The sequence below is a fragment of the Taudactylus pleione genome, unplaced genomic scaffold (assembly GCF_031769625.1).
Source record: "Taudactylus pleione unplaced genomic scaffold, aTauple2 ptg001314l, whole genome shotgun sequence".
In the NCBI taxonomy this organism is placed as follows: Eukaryota; Metazoa; Chordata; class Amphibia; order Anura; family Myobatrachidae; genus Taudactylus; species Taudactylus pleione.
Genome location: NW_028285714.1, coordinates 2,964,423 through 2,978,205, shown reverse-complemented (window position 1 = coordinate 2,978,205; position 13,783 = coordinate 2,964,423).

The following is a 13,783-nucleotide window of genomic DNA, read 5'->3' as shown; positions in this document are numbered from 1 at the left end:
TGGGGGGCCTACTACTGGGGGGGCATACTACAGCGGGGGGCATAATACAGGGGGCCTGCTACTGGGGGGCCTACTACTGGGGGGGTATACTACAGGGGGCCTGCTACTGGGGGGCCTACTACTGGGGGGGTATACTACAGGGGGCCTGCTACTGGGGGGCCTACTACTGGGGGAGCATACTACAGGTGGCCTGCTACTGGGGGGCCTGCTACTGGGGGACATACTACAAAGGGCCTGCTACTGGGGGGGCATACTACTGGGGGCTTGCTAATGGGGGGCATACTACTGGGGGGGCCTGCTACTGGGGAGGGCATACTACTGGGGGTCTGCTCATGGGGGGAATACTACTACTGGGGGCACTGCATAGGGGGCCCTACTACTAAGGGGACTGCATAGGGGGGACCACTACTAGGGGCATTGTGTAAGGGACACTATTGCTGTGGGCATTGTATAAGTGGCACTACTACTGTGGGCATTGTATAAGGGGCATTACTACTGTGGTCTTTGTGTATAAGGGCCACTACTGTGGGCATTGCGTAAAAGGGTCACTACTGTGGGCTTTGTGTAAAAGGGGCACTACTGTGGGGGGCATACTACAGGGGGCCTGCTACTGGGGGTCCTACTACGGGGGGAGCATACTACAGGGGGCCTGCTACTGGGGGGCCTACTACTGGGGGGGCATACTACAGCGGGGGGCATAATACAGGGGGCCTGCTACTGGGGGGCATTGTGTAAAAGAGGTCACTACTGTGGGCATTGTGTAAAAGGGGCACTACTGTGTGTCGTAACATAAATAAGAGACACTACTTTATGGTGTAATGTGAATCAGGGGCACTATGTGCGGTGTAATGTGAATAAGATTGTGCACTGTGACTCCTTGGGCCGTAGCCCACTGTGTAAACAAGTACAGTGATTCTGCTGGCCATACCCCACTGGGTGGGTGCACTACTTTTCATTTCTGCCACTGCTGTGTGGCAATGTGTCATAGATGTGCTTTATACTGTGGTGTCTGTGTCGTTGTGCCGCTGCTTTGTCGCTTAGTAACCAGTCAGCTTACTGCAACCTTTGGCCAATAATGTTGAAAACAATATTATAAGCTGTGAGGTGTTCTAAATTGACTGGAAATTAATGTTATAATACTCTAGGAAGAAAAAAAAAGACAAATTTATGTGATTTTAGCTTTTTTTGTCAATTTTTGTAAAAAAATCCAAATCCAAATCCAGTCACCGCAGTTTGGCAAATCCAAATCCGGACGACGAATTAGAACCAAATCCAAATCCGGCAAAAAAATGTTGGCGTACATCCCTAGTTGCATGTGATGCAATCGTGTCAGCAAAAACTCAGCTGGCTGCTGTTGCATGATTGCATCCCATGCCAGTTAACTGATTAATGAAATGATTGAGTAAACAATCACTTTACTTGTGTTCCTTTAAAATGTTTCTACAGTGAAGGCCCCTTGAATTGTGCGAAGAAGCAAGTTCCACAGCGTCTGAGCCACAAAGCAAAAAGCTCGACCCACAAATGAATTAAGGGAGATTCTAGATTCTGCTTGTAGCCCTTCATTTGCAGATTAAAGTAAGAGGGTGTGGGTGTAAGCAATCAGAAGCTTCAACAGGTACCTTTAACTGTGGTTATTATGTAGTTCCTTGAAAGTCAGTAATGCCCCTTTTACACCGGAGCTAAAACCCGGGTTTTTGAAGGCTTAACCCGGGCAGCTCCCTGGTGTAAAAGGGCAGAGGGTTGGATCGCCGGGTCGAGTGACCCGGCAATCCAACCCAGGTAACTAGCAGGGTTTAACACGGGCGTAGCCCGTGAAACCCTGCTATGGGAACAGCGCACTCCGGGTCACGAAGACCTGGAGTGCGCTGCTAGCCGGCCGATTGGTCCGGCTTCAGTGGCGCTTGGAGATGACATCATCTCCAAGCATCCACTTTCACTCCGCAAAAGCCGGGTCTATGCAGACCCGACTGCGGTGTGAGCGGCGCTGACTCCGGAATATCCCGAGTCAGCGCCGGCAAAATTCCGGGTCTGATCCGGATAGGAACTTTGGCCCTCATTCAGAGCCACTCGCTAGCGGCAGTACGCTCGTTCCGAGCGATGTTCGCACATCTGCGCATGCGTACGGATCGTTATACGCATGCGCGAACCAGTCAGTGCGGCTGAAATTCATGTGCTCGCAATATAGCGAATGCCTGCTATTTTGAGTGACAGAATGAGGCGTATGTGGGTGGTAACAGGGGAAGGTGCTTGAAAATGGGGAGTGGAGATCCGAACGCAGGCGTGCTTAAAGGTCAAAACGGGCGTTTTATGGGTGTGCATAATTAATACAGCAGCGTCATTGACCACGTCACTGGGTTATTTTATAGCCAGAACTGCTCGCAAGATTGTGGTAGCAAAAACCAACCACAAGAATAGCGAGCAGTTCATACGCTGGTCGATGTACTCGATTAATCTAATAAATAGCGGACATGACGTATGGTGCGTGCGGCCAGGGGGCGTTTTTAACAAATAAACGAGCATATGTTTTGCTCGCTCATTCAGACTTAGAGGTGTGAACAGACTGCAATTTGCGAACTGATCATTTGAATAGCCACCCCTTGTTTTTGAACGAACGACCGCAAATAGCGAACGGCTCTGAATCAGGCCCTTTGTTCCAACTCCAGGTCAGACCCGGAATTTAGGTGGAAAAGGGGTATTAGCCAATCCTGAAATAGATTTACCTTTTTACAGGCATCCAATGAAGGGAGAGAAGAATTGGTGTTATGTGGCAGGAACGGGGCTGGTTAGTAAACTGACTGCTGTATTTTGTGTTAGCTGCAAACCGTTCAGTTCTTTTGTTGCTGGGAGATCTATATAGAGAGCATTGTCAATGCATGATGATCCAAATGCATGTATGAGTGTAGGCAGATCTTCTGAGGGAATTAAGCTTTTTCCAAGAAATATCTACTTTTGTGCACCAAGATTCACAATTTTTGAAAAATCAACATAGCAAAAGGGTCTAGGGCAATATGGGTGCATTATATGCACGGCGAATTTTGACACAATTATTATTTTTCTTTGTATACTAACAATGCAGTGTGAACATATTATACACATTTAACCATAGGGTGAATAAGGGCTAAATCATTTCCAAGTACTTGTTTTCATACAAAGTGGATGAACTGTAGGATGCATAGGCAAACGCAGGGGGGGGGGGGGGGGGGAGGTTTGGCATCTGCCTGGAAACCCCCCTCCCCAGCACATACCATGACCACAGTAGAAATAGCAATAGAATATAATTTTACTAGTGCTACATCTACTTCTCAGTATCACAAATTAAATAATTAGCACCACTTGTGGATCTTCTAACATGTTTCGGCCAGTAATAAATAACCTGTGCACCAACTAGAAGATCTGGAACACATGCATTGTTAGGGATGCACTGCTATAGAGGCCAATATCTACATATATGTCCAGGGCAGTGCTAGGTTCTTCTGCTGCTCCTCCAGACTCCCGGACTTGCTCCAATGCTCTGGAATGGTGCCCACATCTCAAATAAAAACATTCAGCTCAGACAGGATGGCTTACGGCCGCATCAAATTACTTACTGTGATCCTGCATATGCTGGAATTATTACACACAATACACATTGTTTGATGCATATTAAAGCTGGTTAAGTACTAATTCTGCCCTCTTCATGGACTGGCCACGCTTGCTTTAAAATCAACCATTTGGAAACCCCTCCTCTAGAAATCCTGCGTTTGCCACTGGGATGGGACCATAGGAAGTTCTGAAAGTAGTGGTATATACAGTACAGCATGTTCTAGTGGCAGAGGTGTAACTAGGGTAAATGGCAGCTGGGGCAAGTTTAATAAAAAGGTGCTCTTAAATTGTAATTTAAAATTCTCATAGCCTATTGGTACTCAAATAAACATACATTGTTATAAAATGTGTGCAACACAGATGGTGTAATGGTTAGGATTACGCCTCACAGCACGTGGGTTTTCTCTGGGTACTCCAGTTTTCTCCCACACTCCAAAAATATACTGGTAGGTTATTTCCCTGTAAAGCGCTGCAGAAACTGTGTGTGCTATATAAATAACTGATAATAAATAAAGTGTCCTCCCTTGGAGAGAGATAAAGTACCAATCAATCAGCAAACCTAACTGTCAGTTTGCAGGCTGTGTTTGAAAAATGACAGGAGCTGATTGGTTGGTACTTTATCTCTCTTCAAGGCTTGGTGCATCGCCCCCTTGTCTTTATTCTCCTTATAGTGCTCCCTTTGTCTGTATTCTAATCTTAGTGCGCATTGTCTGTATACTACTCATAGTTTATCCATTGTCTGTACTGTCCTTATAGTACCCCCTTGTCTGTACTCTCTTCATAATGCCCCTTATTTTCTGTACTCTCCTCTCAGTGCCCATTCTTGTCTATGCTCCCTTATAGTGCCCCGTCCCCCTTATCTGTAGTCTTATAGTGCTCCTATTTATCTATACTCTCTCATAGTTACCCCCAACCTTATCTGTACTCTCCGCATGGTGCCCATCCTTGTCTGGTTTCTCCTCATAGTGCCCCTTCTTCTCTGTACTCTCCTCACGGTGCCCCCATTATCTGTACTCTCCTCATAGTGCCCATTCTTTTCTATGCTTTCCTTATAGTACCCCCCTCCCCCTTATCTGTACTCTCCTTATTGTGCTCCTATTTATCTATAATCCTCTCGTCTTTACCCCCAACCTTGTCTGTACTCTTCTCACAGTGCCCATCCTTGTTTATATTCTCCTCATAGTGCCCCTTCTCTGTACTCTCCTAACAGTGCCCCCCATTAAATGTACTCTCCTCGTAGTTACTCCCAACATTGTCTGTACTCTGATCATAGCATCATACTTGCCTACCCTCCCGATTTGGTCGGGAGCCTCCTGAAAATCGGGTGCCACTCCCGACCTCCAAGGAAGGCAGGCAAGTCTCCCGGCAGCTGCCGACCCCTCCTGCCCCCCGCCGCAATTACAGGAAAATCCTCGGTAGCGGGGGGCCTGTGACGCGATTCACATCAAATCGCGTCATTTTGGCCCCGCCCCCTGCTTCACGCTGCCTGTAATATCGGCAGTGTGTAGCAGGGGCGGAGCCAAAATGACACGATCATGTGGCTCTGCCCACTGCTCCGCCCACAAACTCTTGTAGTCTGGCCGGCCCCGCCCCATTTGCTTGCCACGCCCCCCCAGTCAAGCCGATCTGGCTGCTCCCTCCCGGAAGGGGCAGCCAGATAGTCGGCAAGCGTGACATAGCATACTTCCCAACTGTCCCGATTTCAGCAGGACATTCCCGTTTTACAGACACTGGGCCTGATTCAGACCCGCTCACAAGCGCTTGAGCACTCGCAAGCAGGTCAGTGGTGGGCTCTGCGCATATGCAGCGGCCGGACTGCGCGTGCGCAAGCCCCGGAGCGAGAGAGAAAATCTCTTGCTCCGTGGCTCTCTACAAAAGGGGCGGCTGTCGATGTGGATCGACAGTTCGCCCATTTTGTAGGCGTGGCAGGGTGGTGGTTTCACAAACGGAGGCATTCCCAAGCGAATGCCTGCCGTTTGTGGGTGATGTCAGTGGGAGAGCTTCTGGCTCTATTAGAGCCGGAAGCTCTCTGGGGCTTGCGGCCATGAGACCCTACCACAAGGGTCTCGTCGCAAGCCCCGATGGTCGAGATGGTCTTGACCATCACGAGCATCATCCTGGCCGCTCGCAATAGCTGTGTGTGATGACCCACAGCTAAGCAAGCGGCCAGGGGGCCGCACAAGAAAAAAAAAAAAAACGCTCTGTCAGAGCGAGCCCTCTTTCAGAGCGTCCGTCTCTGAATCAGGCCCACTGTCCCACCCGAGGGCCACAGTGTCCGGCGGGTGGGGGTAAGTTGGGGAGGACACTTGCACACCGCTACTCGGCAAAGCGTGTCATCCATCTATATCTTGCCAGCTCCGGAAGAGGTTGTTCAGCAGCTCCCGGAGCGCTGGGCAAGCTCTCAGCATGAAGAAAATGTGTGCGTGCCTCGCAGGTACGGCCTATTTTCAGGAGCGTGTCTGTGGCGCGCGCCAAGTGTCCCGCTTCAGCAAGGGAGGTATGCTCATAGTGCCCGTCCTTGTCTGTACTCTCCTCATAGTGCCCCTTATTGTCTGTGCCCCATCTGTATTTTATTATCTAAGCAGTTCACCCCTCCATATGTTATTTATAGTGCCATCTCCCCATATTCTCCTTATTGTGCCACCTCTCCCTTAACTTCAACTCATGTCAGGTGTTACAAGTCGCAGGCATGATTTGCTTCCCTCTAGCAATTTACCTCCTTCTGGCAGTCTGGTTCCAGTTCTGTCACTTGCTAGGCAATCTGGACACCGCAGGATGTCTCATGCTGTCCACACCACGGCATGATTGGTTCCTTCCCCTTTTTGTACATGCTGGCCTTTTGCCGCCTCACTGACTATACCGATCCTGTAGGTCCTCTCGGCACAACAGCACCGTCAGCATTCTGTATCATCTTGTGGAAGTGTATTCTGGTACACCAGTAGAATTACCTTGATCCCAGTGTTCAGCCTCTTCAACGGCTCCCTAGTTGCACCAGCAGCTTCCATGCTGCCACCAGTTCACCAGCTTTTTCAAATGGCTCCCTAGCCGGACCAGCAGCTTCCGTGCTGCCACCAGCTCTCCAGCCTCTCCTACGGCTCCCTAGCTGCACCAGCAGCTTCTGGGCTGCCATCATCTCTCAAACCACTCCGCCGGCTTCTCAGTTGCACCAGCAGCCTCCGTGCTGCTGCCTTCTCTCAAAGCCATATCACAGTACACAGACTTGTGTACCGACTCTCAAAACTAATTAGTACCCAAACTAGTACACAAACTTTTGTACTGGCTCTCAAAGCCGCAGTACACTAATAAGTACACAAACTTGTGTACTGGCTCTCAAAGCCACATAAACTGTGTACTTTCTCCTGCTACCAGCTCCAAGCCGCACCATCTTCACTCAAAGCTGCATCAATTGTGTACTCTCTTCTGCTACCAGCTCCAAGCCATACCATCGGCTCTCAAAGCCATATCAATTGAGTACAATCATCTGCTACTGACTCCAAGCTGCACCATCTTCTCCAAAGCCACTGCACGTGCATACCAACTTCTGCAATCGGCCCCTGTCGCACCATCAGCTCACAAGCTGCACCATCGGCTCTCAAAGCCACGTCACTGGTAGCTCTGCTACCAGTTCTTGCTGCACCATCGGTTCACTAAGTCGTTCCATTGACTCTCAAGCCTACCCGTATCTGTTCCTGTCGTTCCTCTCACTACTGAATCCCATTGTACCTTTGTGTGAATCACTACTATGCAGAGTTTTAAGACCAGGTGGACGCCTAATTACTGGTGAACATGTCTCAGTTCTAAGGGAACAACGGGCGGTTGTTAGTGACAGAAGACCTCGCTATCCTGGGTTCTAGGGGGTTCACACGGAGCAGGTTTTGGGATTCATAATATCAGGAAATGTTTTATAATATGTGCATCATGTGCGAGATGCTGCTGGGAGCCTGGATCAGTGTCTGCTGTAGCAGATTGAAGAGGTCATCATTAGGAAACAGTGCTGCCAGAACATTGGTGGGTGGTGATCCGCCCCAGGGCTGGAAAATATTCTGGGGCTCTCAGCAGCTTTGCAGTGTGGACATTATGTGGGCCAGGTCCAACCCTCAATGCAAGTCCCTGCACTGGCACCCCTTCTGTGTTGGTGTCCGGGGCATGTGCCCCACACTTGTAATGCCACTTCCTAGAGGGCATTGAAATATAATGTATGTCTTGTCCCATAAACATAATTTCGCCACCTGCACATATTCTTCACTCTTGTTCTAGCAAATATGCTTGGTTGCTGATGAGCCATCCACTTACTGACAACTATAAAACCAATGTTGCAGATCTATATGACCCTCATGTTTTCAGAACTCACCAATATTCCCCCTTCTCAACAGGTTGAGAGGTACAGACATATTCACATACTCCACTGAAATTATCAGCTGTGCTAAGCATTTCACCAGAGTCATTTTTATTAAATAATGCGTCTAATTCACATCACTAATATAACACAATACAGGGGTACACTAAACACTGACGCTGCATTTCATGTACTTGTATGAAGTGCCAGAGCACTGCTCACCACCCTCCAGTGCCGGCACTGCTTCCAAGCCTGTGATGTCCCGGGAGGGGTGGAAATCATCAACAGGAGAAGTGGTGTGAAGAGCTGCTCAGATGCGGGCAGCTCTTCACACTACAGAGTGTGTTTGGATTCTGCAAACAGCACTAAAGCTGCATTCCAGGCATCCAACTTGTCAGATGCAGGGGCCATAGGGCAGCAATGGTGCTGCCTCCAGGTCCCTGCAACCTGGGTGATGGCACCGCTCGCACACCCTTCTCTAACCTGTCTGACACCTCCTGCTTAAAACCTGTTATGTTTGTATGCTTGTATTTGCATTCATAAGGACACTGAAGCATGGGTAACCACTACTGTGCTTCTTTTTCAGCCATTTGCAAACTATAGACATACTGTACACCAGACTACACCTACTTCCCAGCATTCCCCATGGTCCGAGGGACCATCACTGAAGATTCAGGCTTTCACATACAAGTAAAGGGAGTGTCTACACATATTAAGCATATCTAATGCAATAACATCACATCCACTTTTTTTAAAGATAAGCCCTGTATCCTTCAGAGCAACAATTTAACAATGCAATACGTTAAGATCATCTAACATGTTTCGTTGAGTCTCTCAAATTTCTCTTTTGGGTCCTTCATACACAGTCTGTGTTTCATCAGCCATGTTGGACCTTTCTTGAATCATGTTTTTTTCACCGTTATCAAGATTATCATACATGTCAATGAAGGATATTCTTTAGTCATGTTGTCTTCATGTTGGTTAGGTTGAGATCTTAAATCCACCCGATTTCTTCTTACTTCTGTTCCACGCTCTGTGCGTATAGTGTAATACTAGGTGCTACTTGTGCTTAAACAGTATGTTTCTGCATCCAAATGCCTCTCTCATGGTCTCTGAGATGGACTTGGTCACCCGATCTAAAATCAGACAGGCTTTTTGCCTGGAACAGTTTTTGTTTCTCTGTTGACGTTCCTTACCAGTGGCGTAACTAGGGGGGGTCGGGCAGGGTGCGTGCCCTGGGCGCCGTTGGACCGGCGGCACGGGGGGGGGGCGCCACCGGCCACGGTACCGGCCCGCCCGCCCTAGTTAGCCAGTGTAGCGCCGACCGCAATGAGTGCGGTCAGCGCTACACATTTACACAGGACCGGCGCTAGGCTTCCAGCGCCGGTCCTGTGCTGCACGCCTGAGCCCGTTCCCTCCCCCTGAGTGCTTGCCCAATAGCGCCAGGAGGCGTGCTCAGGCTGTGCATAACACACGCATCGCCGCCAGCGCTGGAGGCGATGCGTGTGTTAAACAGCAGCCAATGAGAGTCAGATAGACTCTCATTGACTGCTGCAGCAACCACTGCAAGAGCTGGACTTCCGTCCGGCTCCTGCAGTGGGTAATGGGACTGACGTCATGACGTCTGTCCCATAATGCTGAGCGCGCTAGCCCGGGCGGGAGCTGCGTCGCGAGCAGGACCAGGACCAGAGATTCAGGTAAGTATATTTTTATGTGTATATATATATATATATATATATATATATATTTTTTTTTTTTCTTTTTTTAACCTATCTGCACAACGGGGGAGGGGGGTGGCTACTACTGGGGGGACCTCTACTGGGGGAGGGGTGGCTACTACTGGGGGGAACTCTACTGGGGGAGGGGTGGCTACTACTGGGGGGACCTCTACTGGGGGAGGGGTGGCTACTACTGGGGGGACCTCTACTGGGGGAGGGGTGGCTACTACTGGGGGGACCTCTACTGGGGGAGGGGTGGCTACTCCTGGGGGCGCCATTGGGAGGACCTACTCTACTGGGGACTACTACTTGGGGGGGGGAACTACCACTGGGGGCATTATAAAAGGGGCCTACTACTAGAGGCACTGCACTCGGGGGACCACTACTGGGGGCAATAATAGGAAGGGCCACTACAGGGGGCACTGGATAGGGGGGATCACTACAGGGTGCCTGCATAAGGGGACCACTACTGGGAAAACTGCATGGGGGGGAATACTGCTGGGGGCACTATATAAAGGGCACTGCATAGGGGGGGACTACTACTGGGGGCACCATATAAAGGGCACTGCATAAGGGGATACCGCTACTGGGCACACTGCACTGTGGGGAGTGCTACTGGGGGCACTGCATAAGGGGGAACACTACGTGGGGCACTGCATTTGGGGGGGCCACTACTGGGGGTACTGAGTAAGGGGAACTAATTGGGGGCTGTATAAGGGGGACCACTACTGGGGATACTGTATAAGGGGCACTACTATGGGCCTGCATAAGAGGGACCACAACTGCATACTGGGGGTACTGTATAAGGGGTACTACTGGGGTTAAGGTGCATACGGATAGGAATGTTCAGCGTGAAAATAAAGGGGTGTGTCATGTTGTCGCCCCATTTTTAAGTGACCACGTCCATTTTTTTCCACGCGCGCATTAGGCGCACGCACATCTCAGGATGATGAAGGGGGGGGAGGGGCGCTCCCTTTTCAAGTTTGCCCTGGGCTCCAAATACCCTAGTTACGTCACTGTTCCTTACACAGTCTGACTGAGTGCATGCACTGCTGCATTAGACCCAAAGTCAGTAAAGCAATGTATAATATTGCATTTTGCATCAATCCATATCCCCTGCCACTATCATGCGATACAAGCATATGTATACTTCCTGTGCTAATATTATTATTACCTGCTTTAGTTTTATTTCATTTTTTGTCCATTACGATTTTAGGCGCAAATAGTTAATTGTCAATTGATCCCATCAAGGCCCGTGCAAGCTCTTCTGGTGAAAGTGTAGAGGTGGCGTTATATATATATATATATATATATATATATATATATATATATTAGGGGTGTGCACCGGCCACTTTTCGTGTTTTGTGCTTTGGTTTTGGATCTGGATCTTTCTTCGTGTTTTGGATCTGGATTGGTTTTGCCAAAACCACCCTTCCGTGTTTTGGGTTCTGGGTTTTGTGTTTTGGATCTGTATTTTTTTAAAAAAATGCATAAAAACAGCTAAAATCACAGAATTTGTAGGTTTTTCTGCTCCTATGCTATTATTAACCTCAATAACCTTAATTTCCACTCATTTCCAGTCTATTCTGAACACCTCACACCTCACAATAGTGTTTTTATGTCCAAAAGGTTGCACCGAGGTAGCTGGATGACTATGCTAAGCGACACGAGTGGGCGGCACAAACACGTGACCCATCTAGGCGTGATACTGCAGTGGCAGACAGGATGGCAGTTTGAAAAACTAGGCCCCAAACTACATAATGCAAAGAAAAAAAAGAGGTGCAAGATGGAATTGTCCTTGGGCCCTCCCACCCACCCTTATGTTGTATAAACAGGACATGCACACTTTAACAAACCAATCATTTCAGCGCCAGGGTCTGCCACACAACTGTGGCTGAAATGATTGGTTCGTTTGGGCCCCCACAAAACAAGCTGGCAATTAATCTGTCCCTGCACAAACTGGCTCTACGGAGGCAAGATGTCATCCTCATCCTCCTCATCCACCGATTCCTCACCCTCTTCAGTGTGTACATCCTCATCCTCACAAAGTATTAACTCGTCCCCACTTGAATCCACCACCACAGGTCCCTCTGTACGTTCTGGAGGCTGGTCTCCCTGGAAGAGCTGATAATTCATTTTGATGAACATCATCTTCTCCACATTCTGTGGAAGCAACCTCCTACGCCTTTCGCTGACAAGGTTCCCGGCTGCACTAAACACTCTTTCGGAGTACACACTGGAGGGGGGGCATCTCAGGTAAAATAGAGCCAGTTTGTACAGGGACCTCCAAATTGCCTCTTTTTCCTGCCAGTACAGGTATGGACTGTCTGACATGCCTACTTGGATGCTGTCACCGATGTAATCCTCCACCATTCTGTCAATGGTGACAGTATCATATGCAGTGACAATAGACATGTCAGAAATTGTTGCCAGGTCCTTCAGTCCGGACCAGATGTCCAAACTTGGTCCTGCCTGCCCTGCATCACCGCCAGCGGGTTGCTTAGGATACCTAAGTTTTTTCCTGGCAGCCCCAGTTGTGGGAGAAAATGAAGAAGGAGCTGTTGACGTGTCACGTTCCGCTTCAGCTGACAGTGTGTTCACCAGCAGGTCTTTGCACCTCTGCAGGCTTGTGTCGGCCGGAAAGAGAGACACCACATAGGCTTTAAACCTAGGATCGAGCACGGTGGCCAAAATGTAGTGGTCTGATTTCAACAGATTGACCACCCTGGAATCCTGGCAAAGCGAATGAAGGGCTTCATCCACAAGTCCCACATGCCGAGCGGAATCGCTCCATCTTAGCTCCTCCTTCACTTTCTCCAGCTGCTTCTGCAAAAGCCTGATGAGGAGAATGACCTGACTCAAGCTGGCAGTGTCTGAACTGACTTCACGTGTGGCAAGTTCGAAGGGCTGGAGAACCTTGCACAACACGGAAATCATTCTCCACTGCGCTTGAGTCAGGTGCATACCCCCTCCTTTGCCTATGTCATAGGTGGATGTATAGGCTTGTATGGCCTTTTGATGCTCCTCCATCCTCTGAAGCATATAGAGGGTTGAGTTCCACCGCGTCACAACCTCTTGCTTCAGGTGATGGCGGGGCAGGTTCAAGAGTGTTTGCTGGCGCTCCAGTCTTCGGCACGCAGTCGCTGAATGGCGAAAGTGGCCAGAAATTTTTCGGGCCACCCAAAGCGTCTCCTGCACGCCCCTGTCGCTTTTCAGAAAATTCTGCACCACCAAGTTTATTGTGTGAGCAAAACATGGGACGTGCTGGAATTTGCCCAGATGTAATGCCCGCACAATATTGGTGGCGTTGTCAGATATCACAAATCCCCAGGAGAGTCTAAGTGGGGTAAGCCACTGGGCGATGATTTCCCTCAGTTTCTCTAAGAGGTTGTCGGCGGTGTGCCTCTTACTGAAACCGGTGATACACAGCGTAGCCTGCCTTGGAACGAGCTGGCATTTCTGAGATGCTGCTACTGGTGATGCTGCTGTTGTTGCTGCGTAAGGTGATACATCTACCCAGTGGGCTGTCACAGTCATATAGTCCTTAGTCTGCCCTGTTCCACTTGTCCACATGTCCGTGGTTAAGTGGACATTGTGTACAACGGCATTTTTCAGGACACTGAGGACACTTTTTCTGACGTTTCTGTACAGTCTCGGTATCGCCTGCCTAGTGAAGTGGAATCTAGACGGGATTTGGAACCGGGGACACACTACCTCCATCAATTGTCTAAATCCCACTGCACTAATGGCGGATACCGGACGCACGTCTAACACCAACATAGCAGTCAAGGCCTCAGTTATACGTTTTGCTTCAGGATGACTGCTGTCGTACTTCATCCTCCTCGCTAAGGACTGTTGAAGGGTCAATTGTTTAGTAAAAGTAGTGGTGTTCCTACTTCCTCTCTGGGATGATGAACGACTCCCAGCAGCAGCAACAGCAGCAGCGGCAGCAGTAGGCGTAGCAATGCAGGATCCTCCGGAGGAATCCCGGATAGGAGAGTCAGTCATGCCAGTGACATGGCCTGCAGGACTACTTCCGATCCTGACTAAGGAGGAAATTGACGAGGAGGGAGTTGACGGTGTGGTTTGCAGGCGCTTGGATACAACAGGACAACGGGATTTAGGTGTCCCTGGACTGCTTACGGTC